The sequence below is a fragment of the Peromyscus californicus genome, unplaced genomic scaffold (assembly GCF_007827085.1).
Source record: "Peromyscus californicus insignis strain IS unplaced genomic scaffold, ASM782708v3 Scaffold_17__1_contigs__length_78620276, whole genome shotgun sequence".
Classification (NCBI taxonomy): domain Eukaryota; kingdom Metazoa; phylum Chordata; class Mammalia; order Rodentia; family Cricetidae; genus Peromyscus; species Peromyscus californicus.
In genome coordinates, this window is record NW_026294469.1 from 58,812,441 (window position 1) to 58,823,809 (window position 11,369).

Below are 11,369 nucleotides of genomic sequence, written 5' to 3' on the forward strand. Positions count from 1 at the left end.
TTAAATATATTAACAATCCCTTATTTAATGATGTTAATTTTTTTCTAAAATCCTCATTGACAAATGAAATATCTCAAAGTACAAAATAAAAATGGAAATTATTTTAATAGCAAGAATGATGTATTTTATACCAAACCCAAGATTTTAAAACAATTTTCAGAGAAAAGCACATCAACTTAACTATGAAAACAAAGCTTTATAGCAACAAAAAGAAAGCAAGGACTAAATAGAGTGTACAAATAAAGTAGAACATGAGAGGAACTTACTGTGTCTGCTAATGAGGAATGCTGAATACCCAAAAGTCGGTGATGGAGGACTGTGCGTTTGTTAGGCACGGTCTTAGTCCGCACTTGTATTTCAGCTTTGGGAATTCATGTCTTTTCCTTTTATTCAAAATATCCTTGGAGATGAAGTAGTAATCCCAGATACTATCTTTTAGGCAAAAAAAGGAACTAAATACACAAGATCACCTAAACCTATGGAAAATAGTGATGCAAACAATAAGCAGGAAAGTCACTAAAGGTTCATGTCCCCCTTCCATTTACTACACAGCATTGGCTACATATTCTGCGTAGAATTTGAACTTTCACTCCTAGAAATTTGTCTTTATAAGAGATTCTCCAAGCAGAAAATTTCATTTCTCATAAGCTTATTAGCTTTGCATAAAGGTAAATACAAAATATTCCTTCTTGCTTATTTGTTTCTTGAATTATTCCAATGAGGATGTCAAAGTCTCCTGTAAATTCCTGTCACCCCTCTATGGGCTACAACAGCAAACAGCATGAACTAGGCAGTTGTTATGTAGGCAAGCTCAATCTCACAGATTTTTTTATGCCACTGTGCTTAAGGGTATTTCTTTCAAAGAAGTGTATAAGAGGAATATCTTTTGAAAATTTCTTAGTAGGTGTGTGTATGTAAATACAGCGCTGTTGAAGACCAAGGGGTCAGATGCCTTGCAACTGCATTACGGTCAGTTGTGAGTCTTCAGATATGGGCACTGGGACTTGAACTCCCATCCTCTGCAGGAGCCGCATATATTCTTCGTCATTGCCATCTCTCCAGCCGGGGATTCTCTTTTAAATACAAGATGAGTAATCCATGTATAGTATTACACTCACTGATATGGTGAATTTTTTACTTCCACTTATGAAATTTCTACCGGTTTGTTTGTTTTTGCTACTTGCCTGCTGGGCATGGGTTACTCATCTTTTTAAAAAATTTCCTTTCTATTGTTTACTGAATAATTTGTTTGTTTTTGTATGTATAGATGTGTGTAGCTGGATGAGTTTAGGCACACAACATGCACACAGGAATTGGAGTTACGGCAGTTGTGAGCTGCGTGATGTGTGTGCTGGGGAATCCAAATCTGGTGCTTGGAAAGAACAGTTAAATGCCCTTAACCACTGTGACATCTCTCTGGAACCTTCTTTCACTTTTATAGAGACAAAACTTATACCATTTGCACTTGAACTGAAATCTGAAAGGACTAATGGAGTTACCTGTTTCTCTAACAATGCTCTAAGTCGGATTCGTCCCTCACTTCCCCATCTTATCAGATTCCAGTATTTACTTCCACCTTGCTTATACAGTAATACCAGTACTCTGTCTTCATGTTGTACCACTGTCTAGTTCTAGTGTGTTTAGGCTGTGGCCTCCTTCCTCCCTACCTTGGTTAGGGGTATGTATGCTCATCAGTTTTAAGGAGGAGTCTTTGAACCAAGAAACTATAGACCTTTTGCCCCCAAAATTTGACTTCTCTATATTCCTCTCTACTATGTCCTCCTGGAATTCTTTTTTTTAATTTTATTTATTTTTATTTTATGAACATTAGTGTTTTGCCTACATGTACCTGTGTGAGGGTGTCAGGTCCCCTGGAACTGAAGTTACAGACAGTTGTGAGCTGCCATGTGGGTGGTGGGAATTTAACCTCAGTCCTTTGGAAGAGCAATCAGTGCCATCCAGCTCTACAACTCTTGAGCATATACCCAAAGGACTCTATTTCCTACTATAGAGATAACTGCTCCTTCATGTACATTGGTGCTCTGTTTGCAATAGACAGATAATGGAAACAGCTAGATGTCTGTCAACTGATGAATGGATAATGGTAATGTTATACATTTACACACTGAAGTATGTTAAGTTGTTAAGAAAGCTGAAATTACAGTATTTGGAGACGAAAGGGTGAAGCTAGAAACACTGAGTGAAGTAACATTTGTTGATGTTAGCTTTGAATCTTTGGATATGATTGTCCCATTTGGAATGGTCACTGAAGTTAGGAAATTAGTAAGGAACCACCTGGGGGTACGTTCAAGGGGGGAGAGATAGAACACAGTGGTATAGAGGGTTAAGGGAGAATGGTGGAAGGGGAAGGGATGAATGGAGAGGACAACGGGAGGGAAAGATAGAGGAAGAAATGCTGTGATAGATAACTAACACTAAAGATATTCCAAATGTATAGAAGCTGTTGGTTTTCTTGCTTCATGACTAGGTTTCCCTTGTTATCACCTCCTTTCCATGAGAAGGGCTTCCTCCAGTAAGTTTTCCTTTGGGAAACTTGAATCCTTACTTTCTCTAAAACATCCATTCACATAAAGGTAATCAGTGCTGAGACACAAGGAGAAAAGGAAAAATGGTTATTTGTGAATAAACACATAAGGTAAAAGTTCTGAGCCCATTTCCAGGTTTTGAAAACCCACCAATCCCTGAGCTCGAAATCCCAGGAAACCTTTCTCTGAAGCCCGCCTCCTGCTCAGTTCTTTTGCCGAGCAGAGGCGGTCACTCTCTTGTGTCTTTCCCAGTAAATCTCCTGTGTGACGTGTGTTGTGTGGTGTGATTTTGTGGTATTCCTTAGCCTGAATACCTTTCCCTTCAGAGCTGTAATACGTGCATTGAGGGCACGATTCCCCTCAGAGATGCATCACTTCCATTGTGGAAACCCTTCCCTTCAGAGCTGTAACACTTACAATACATTGTAGCAAATGCCTTACATATATCTTATTCATATATCTGTATAAGTCAGAGATATGACTGACAAATGTCATTTTTGTCTGATGCCAGATCTGCTTCTAAACCATGTCCAGAATTCTTATCATGATCCTGTGTCTTAAACACATCATTCTGCCCAAGGATTCTCTTTTCCTAAGGAGACCACTGAGCCCTATATTCCTTGGGGTTCCACCACTGGCTGAGAGAGACTCTTGCATTGTGCCCTAAATCTGTCTCATTTCTCTAACAAATTTTAACAAAGACAGTTAAAAATAAGAGCCAATATATCACTCTTAACTATTCTCTTTCTGTATCCCACAATGCTCTGCTCATCTTTGTAAGTCTGCAGTAACTCTATGCTTTTAACTTTGATGTGATTTTGAGTGACCTGGAGTCCTTAGAGCACGCAGGGCCTAGCACTAGCAGAGAATCGTGGTGGGTCGTATACCGGGCAGGTGGGAAATTAACAGCACCTGTGTCCTGGACCCCTCGCTCCCTCACCTAAGCACACACTAGCTGTTCAGCAGCCACCTTGTATTGGCCATTTGTCCTGACTTTCCTGATGCTTCAAACTATGGTGTGGTTTCATATACGCTGTTGCTAAGTCATATCTTTTCAACCGGCCTGACACTTTGGATATTCATCCATAAGCATCTAAAAATCTATATGTTGTCTTAATCAGTATTGTTTTTATCATGCTTATTGATTTCTGACATCCCATTCCTGACTAAGAAACAACCCCCCATTTTAATATATCTCAGTAGTAAAACCATAGTTTGAAAATCAAATTAAAAATTTTTAAAGCATGTCTACTAAAGAGCACATGTTTTCACGGTTGTATTAGAAGTCTACTGGCAGCCACCTTCTTCTGTTTTCCACCTTTATCTTCATGTCAAAATATTTATATGAGCAAATCCAGTAATATTTTATAACTGACTTTATTGGTTATGACATTCAACAGTTACAAGAAAACTAAAGTTTTGGTTATGCTGAAAGAAATTCTAATTATTATGACATGGTTGTTTTAAAGTTGTAATTTTTGGTATTTCAAATAGATGGAATTGAATGTGATCTAAAATATAGGGAAAAAAGAATTACTTACCCTAATAGATGCATGCCACTGAAGGTGGCATGAAAAGTGATAGGGAATTAAGAATTCTATCCATTGGATGCCTATCTATCAAATGTCTGTCAATTATTTACCTCAAGATTTAAGCACTTTCTTAATATCATACTTTTATTATTCAATACTTAGCAATATCTTTAAGATTTTATTTATTTATTTATTGTGTGTTGTGGGGGGGGATACAGGTAGATTTGTGTGTGTGAATGTAGGTGCCTGCACAGGCAAGAAAGAGGGAGTCAGATTCCCTGGAGTAGGAGTTACAGGGAATTGTAAATCACCAGAAGTGGATGCTGGGAAGAGAACTTGGGTCCTGTGGAAGAGCAGGAAGAGCTCTAACTTACGAGTCATCTCTCCAGTTCTTATTTAACTTTTAAAATATTCAGCAACAGCTGCTGTTTTCTGGATTATATTATATATGAAAATACTGGGCTTCCAGAGCCCACTCTTCTTCCCATACTTCTTACGTTTGTATTTGAAATAAGCATAAATTCCATGGTTATCTTAAAAATAGTAGTTGAATAACATAAATATGCAAACAAGTGGTAATTGCTGATTATCATAAAATTCAATCCCAATAGGTAATGTTACAAAAAATAAAGAAAGAAAAAAAAAGGAGAAGACAGAAGTGTGACTGAAGTCACACTTCTGGAACACACAAGTCTCTACACACTGGAACTGCAGGTGGGTCTTAAATGAAGCTGGGAAATGTCTTAGGAATTTAAATTAAATTCCTGTTCTGGTTCTCTCATTAGTTAAATTGTTGCTCAGAACACCTTGCTGTACCACACCCTACACCCCCACAGGATGCAGCCCTTTCATAGTTCTGTACAAGGTTTTAATCCAAATTGATTAATTTATCGGTGGCTGTCACTTTGAAGAGTTTCATAATTAAATCTAGACCCATCAGAGTCATGCATGCATGAGGACATATACACACACACACACACACACACACACACACACACACACACACAACACACACACACACCTATACCATTCCTCTTTTTATGCTAACCTTTTCAACTCAAAAAAATTAAATTTACATTTTAATTTAAAAAAAATAGCTTTGTCTGCATCTAGCATATTCCATCCCAGTTTGACTTTCAATGAGATGACATTTCTGAAATATTTGCTGCTGTGCCTAACTGTATCATTTAGAAGTGATGGGGAGAAAAGTTTAAATCATGACACCCTAATTTCCCACTTAAAAACTAACTCTAGAAGAATGTAAATTGGGGTAGATAGAGAAAGGTGGAATCTGGGACAAGTTAGGAGGAGAAATAATATGACCAAAATATATTGTATGAAAAAAATTTAAATTAACTCAAGCAGTTGGTTTGGTATATAAATGTGGCTATTTGTGAACATGTGAATATCTTAAGTGCACAGCGAGATAACAAAATCCCAAGTATTTAGATGTGAATAGCTCCAGTACTCAATGAACTTCTTCACCATGAACTTGCATCAGCAACTTGAATCTGAGCTCTGTGCTGGACATTGTGACGTGCCAGACTTAGCCGTATTGAATTTCTTGAATTGTGTTTGATGGGCAGAGCCAAGTATGGATATTCAGTTTAGCCATAGGCTATGAGTCTAATCGACTGGGTATATTCATCTCAGAGCACTGTTCCCTGGAAAAATAGCATCATAATTAACACTGGTCAACTACAGTGTTTATGGTTTTAAAGAAGACCAGAAAAATCCATGTCAATGCAACCTTTTTAAATGTTTGAGATTATAATGTAACTATATAATTTCATCCTTCCCTTTCCTCCCTCTAAATACTCCCATGTACCCTTCCTTGTTCTCTTTCAAATCATGGCCTCCTTTTCTATTAATTGTACACAAACACACATACATACACATACACACACATGTGTATGAATATTTGTGTATTTCTATATACATAAATACACCCCACTCAATCTGTATAATGGTGTGTGTGCATGTGTGTGTGTGTGTGTGCGTGTGTGTGTGTGTGTGTGTGTGTGTGTGTGTGTGTGTGTGTGTATGTATGTGTGTGTTTAGGGGATGACCATTTGGTGTTAGGTAATCAACTGGTATGTCTCAGCATTCCTTAGCTGTCTGGAGTTCTTTGTGTAGGGTTGAGACCTCATCAGCTCTCCCCATCTATTGTTGTCCCTGTTCAGCTCATGTTCAGTCATGTCAGTGACACTTTGTGAGTGTGGCTTCTGTTATTCCTGAGAGACATCAACTCACAGCAGGTCCCTATTCCGTTGCCCCTTACAGTCTTTCCACCCCTCTTCCTCAGTGTTTTCTGAGCCTTAAGTGCAGGAGTTGTGTGTCAGTTGCTCCTTGGGTTAAGTCTTAGTTCACAGTTTGAAGAGACAGCCCATCCTGGCAGGGAAGCCCCAGCAGCAGTAGCATGAGGCAGCTGGTCACACTCTATCCACAATCAGGGTCAGAGAGAGGTGAATGTTGACACTCAGGTTCTCTTTCTTCTTTCTGGTTAGTCTAAGACCTCAGCCCGAGTGAGAATGTAATAGTGACAGCCATGTCCACGTAGTTACGTGAAGTAAGAAGAGGAAATCAAAGCAATATTCTGAATTGGCCTGCTTATAAACAAATGCATAGCACACATTTTATCCTTTTGTTGATTTTATTCTCAATGGCTGGATTTCACATATTTCAAAAGCTTTCTGCAATGTGTACAGTTCCTCTTTTCCTCTTCTTCCTCCGTTATCTTCTTCTTCATCATCTTTATTATCTCCTTCTTTTTGTTTCTCGTGTTTGTGAAGCAGTGTTTTCTTATGCAGCTCCCATTGGCCTACAACTCCCTGTGTAGCCCAGGCTAGACTTGAGCCTGTAATCCTCCTGCTTCAGCCTCCCGAGTATTAGGATCGCAGGAGTGGGCCACTAGGCACTGCTCAAACTCTTTCTTTATAGGAAATAGTCCGTTCTGGAAATGACAATACCTTGGTTCTCAAAGCTAGATAAATAATAACTTTCTCCTTTTGTTATACGGCAACAGAATGAGTAATACTGTCCTTCCCGGCTCATGCCTGTGTGAACACGAAACCGCCACCGAGTTCCCAGTGGCTTCCCTTTCAGTGTTTTATTTAATAAGAGAAAGTATAATTGGCTTGCAAAAGAGAAATCTCAAGTTACACGAAATTTTAGCCTGTCGTGGTTTATGTAGGGCAACCGCTCCTTAAAAATTCATGTGTGAGTTGTGATTTTCTTTCTGCATGAATCCAGAAGGGCGGTTTCTCACTTCTTAAAATCTCCTTCTTTATCCATTCAGTGAACACTGCCTCCTCCCATCCCCAGATTCCCTTTAGAAGTTTATCCTGTTGGACTTCGTTTTTGTGTGGCTAATCCTGGGATCCACTGTTTCTAAGCAAAGGACAGATGCTAAGTCAGTTGTAATAGCTGAGTAGTTTAAAGATGGTCCCCTCCACTACCAGGGATTTAATGATGTAAAAACTACATAAAAATGCATACTGGGGAAATGTTCTTTTAGTGGGGAATCAAGTTCACTATTTGATGAACCTCTTTTAAATAAAAAGTGAGTCAGAAATGTCCACATGATCATTATCCTTGGAATCTAGATAATATTGTTTCACCTAAATCTCAGACAGTAGGCCTCTCGAGGTCTCAGAGGCATTTACCAGATGAATGTTGGTTTTACACTGTAACAAGTTGGTTTTAGTCTGTGTATATCATTCTTCAGTTTAAGCTCCATTTGTCTGCCAGCAATTCCAGACTTCCTTCAAGCTTTACACCCATCATGTGCAGCTAGTCAGGTTCTCTTGATGGACCTCAGTTAAAGACTGAAGTTCAGAAGGAGTTGTTTTCTGGGAAGAGTAGCCAATGCTGAATAACATCTATGTTCTTGGGATACCTTTGCACACATTAAATCCACATACAATCAATTTATATTTAAATGATTTCTGGTAAGACACAGATAATAATACATGTCTTAGTCAGTGTTTGATTGCTGTGAAGAGACACCATGACTATGGCATCTCTTAGAATGAAAACATTTTTACAGTTTCATAGGTTAAGTCCATTATCATTATATGAGGAGCATGGCAGCATGCAGGCAGATATGGTGCTGGAGAAGTAGCTGAGAATCCTATGTCTTCCGGGAGAGAAGCTTAAGCAAAAGAGACCCCAAAGCCCGCCCCCTCAGTGACACACTTCCTTCAACAAGACCACACCTCCTAATAGTGCCACTCCCTATAAGCTTATGGGGATCAATTACATTTAAACTACCACAATATGTTTCACATAAAACCGGAGAATAAGCATGCATGCAAACTACTATATGCTGGGCAGGAGTTTTCCAACCTAAGCTTTAATTCAAAGAATCGAGTCATCTGTCTAGAGTTGAAAGACAGAAAAACTTCTTAAAGTGTAGGAAACATCACACAAAGTTTACAGGCTTATGTACCACAGCTATGCCAACAACTGAAAAGTAAAATTAAAATCTATCCTGGGTCCAGAAATCAGTGAAAGGTGATTACTATGTCTTTCTCCAGAAGTTGTCAATGAAATGATTTTCTCTGCTTACGAAATACTACGTAGGGATATTGATATTTGCTTTTTGTATATTCGTTGCATACTAAAGACACTGCAAATTAATCATTACAACTACTTTTAATTTCATTTAAAATAATATATACTCTCTTTATATGATAAATATTAGAGCTCCATATTCAAAACATAAAAAGTATGAAACAGTCCAGTAAAACGCAGCTATCCCTACAGTCTGTCTCTCCTTGTCACACAGTGTTTTAGGAGAACCATAGACACACGTTCAAAGGGTTCGTTACTGAACACGTTCTCATTTGGGGCATTTCAACGTAGCAGATATTTGCCATCTAAATACAAAACTTCCTGATCCACTCAAAGGATTTTATAAGTTCCTCAATAATTGCTTTCAATGATCTCAGGACACTGATGTCTTGCATTGCATCTTGATTATTTTCTTTCCATGGGTTTATCTTACAACCATGAACTATTAATAAACTCGATATTATAAACATCTCCGAATGGATATACTTACTACAATTGGCAGCAGACACACACGTCTAAATGGGTTACTGAGGAACTCACCATGCCTAAAAGTTTTCAATGCCTGGAATTAGTACTGAGGCCTTGGAAGGCATCTTCAATGGACTTGTAAATTATTTGAAGAAGAAAATCCCACTTTTCCTCATAAAACTGTGTTCCTTTGGATTTTCTAGTAGTAAACAATTCCCTCACCACACATGTTCACATGTTGCTGCATAGAAGAGAATCTTAGGCTGCTCATTTTTCATATGCTTCTATGTGCAGTCTCACACTTATGTGTCACAATAGAGAACATGGGTTTCTCTTCTGAGGCTTTGCTCTGGGGGATGAATGTCTCCTCAGCTTTCTGAAAGTCCACCCTATGGTAAGAGTTTGGAGCTGTAGACAAAGGAAACGGGAAGAGACCCCTACACTGCACCAGAGACAGTGATTAGAAAACAGTGCTGCAAGCTTTGAAAACAGAAGCAGAAACCAAGCCAGCAGTCTGCAGCCCTGAGCTAAATCACTCTCCTATCTGAACTGTGCGCGAACCCAGCCTCTGTAGCAAACTGCAGCCTTCGGGAAGGAACACAGTCACTCCAAAGTGGAGTTTCAGGCCCATCACTTGCGGTTTCTGTCACCCTCTGTTGCTCTTCATGAATGAAACATGCAGATGCCACCGCACATCGGCTCCTCCAGTGCGGAGGAAAAGGGGTCAAGGGACACACAGCGCAGCCAGTGCGTTAGAGATCTGACACCGGGTACTTACACCTCCAAATGCTTCCAGATCACAGCCTCGGGGAATAGCTAGCCCATTTCTTTACAGCACTGTTGCTTCCATCGGCTGTGGGAATTAGCATAAAATAATAGAGTAACCCGTTAGAGCTGGGCAGCTCTGCAGAGCATCAGATTACGTGAACACTTAAAGGCACGCGGACATCGTACAAAAGCTGAGGGATAAATAGCTCATCTATACCTTCTCTATACCTTCTCGTCTGCAAAAGGGAGGCAGTCTGAGCCCCGGTGCCCGCTGCTCTCTTCTTGTGTAACAGCTAAACCGGCTCAGTCCTTCTGACAGGGCGAGAAGCGCGCCTGCAGACAGTGTCTGGGCGGTCCTAGTGCCTGCTCAGGTTAGAAGGCTAGCAAACTCCACAGGGCCTCCCTGCCGTGTCTTCCAGGGGCTGCCACAAAGAGGTTTTTAAGGATGTCACCTGGTTAAGCCGCAGCAACATTGTCTATGGAGAGATGCTAAGTAAACAATAGTTTGCTAATGTCGTCCAGACTATGCTGTGGAGAAGAAAAGGGTTGGAGATTAAGAAGGTGTGCTGTCAACGTTCCATGTTCAAAGGCAGGCGGCCTTCAGACAGGAAACCAGTTTGCACCAACACCGTGATTATTGAAATGCATTTGTTTTGTGGGTTTCTTTTTAAAGCCCACATTTAAATTGTGAAGGGAACAACACAGGAGTGGGTTTTTTTTTTTCTCTCTTTACAAACACTCGGAGGTTCTAATAATTAAAACCTAGCGTAGCCTGTTAAAAATACAAAAGAAGCCGGGCGGTGGTGGCGCACGCCTTTAATCCCAGCACTCGGGAGGCAGAGCCAGGTGGATCTCTGTGAGTTCGAGGCCAGCCTGGTCTCCAAAGCGAGTACCAGGAAAGGCGCAAAGCTACACAGAGAAACCCTGTCTCGAAAAACCAAAAAAAAAAAAAAAAATACAAAAGAAAAACGCAAATCAAATGGAGACCTGCTGGAGCTTATTCTTTAAAAGGGGCGGAAAAAAACGCAAGCCTCCACTTCACACAGACGCCATTTGGTCTTTCTCTATTCATTTCCCCCACCTTTCACTACACTGACTTCCCACCCACAGTGTTGGTGTTTACACTTCCTTTGACTTTGCTATCATTTAGAAGTACTATACCATTTGCAAAAGAATCTATTCTATTTACTTTGCAAAGTAACTCAGCACATGGTGGGCTCTCAGTAAATACCTGAGAAAAGAGTGAAGCAGACAGTTAAGAGTGAAAAGTTACTGTGCATAATACACCTACTGATGCCAATTTCTGAGCTGGTGAAATTCAATTTACTGTTATCTCTCTAAGCAACTATTTCCTTTCAGGTACCATTCTGGGGACACGTCTGCCTCTAGGGAGCTCATAATTTATTTTTATTTAATTTAATTTTTAAAAGATGTGATTTTATGTATGTCTGTGTATTTATGTGTATGTATGTGTGTATGT

General features: G+C 39.7%; 1 protein-coding gene across 5 annotated transcripts in view; it reads right to left on the minus strand.

Annotated features, from left to right (window-relative positions):
* The window catches only part of Rab27b (RAB27B, member RAS oncogene family), a 151,343-nt gene extending 141,112 nt beyond the window's left edge, over positions 1-10,231 (minus strand). For 4 of the 5 annotated variants that reach the window (XM_052742455.1, XM_052742457.1, XM_052742458.1 and 1 more), the window contains exons 1-2: positions 10,107-10,231; positions 9,900-9,974 (exon numbers count right to left, since the gene is read on the minus strand). The gene's annotated coding sequence lies outside the window, so the exon portion shown is untranslated. The remainder of the gene's footprint in view (positions 1-9,899; positions 9,975-10,106) is intronic. The other variant, XM_052742460.1, reaches the window with a different exon arrangement.
* Positions 10,232-11,369: the final 1,138 nt, after the last annotated feature.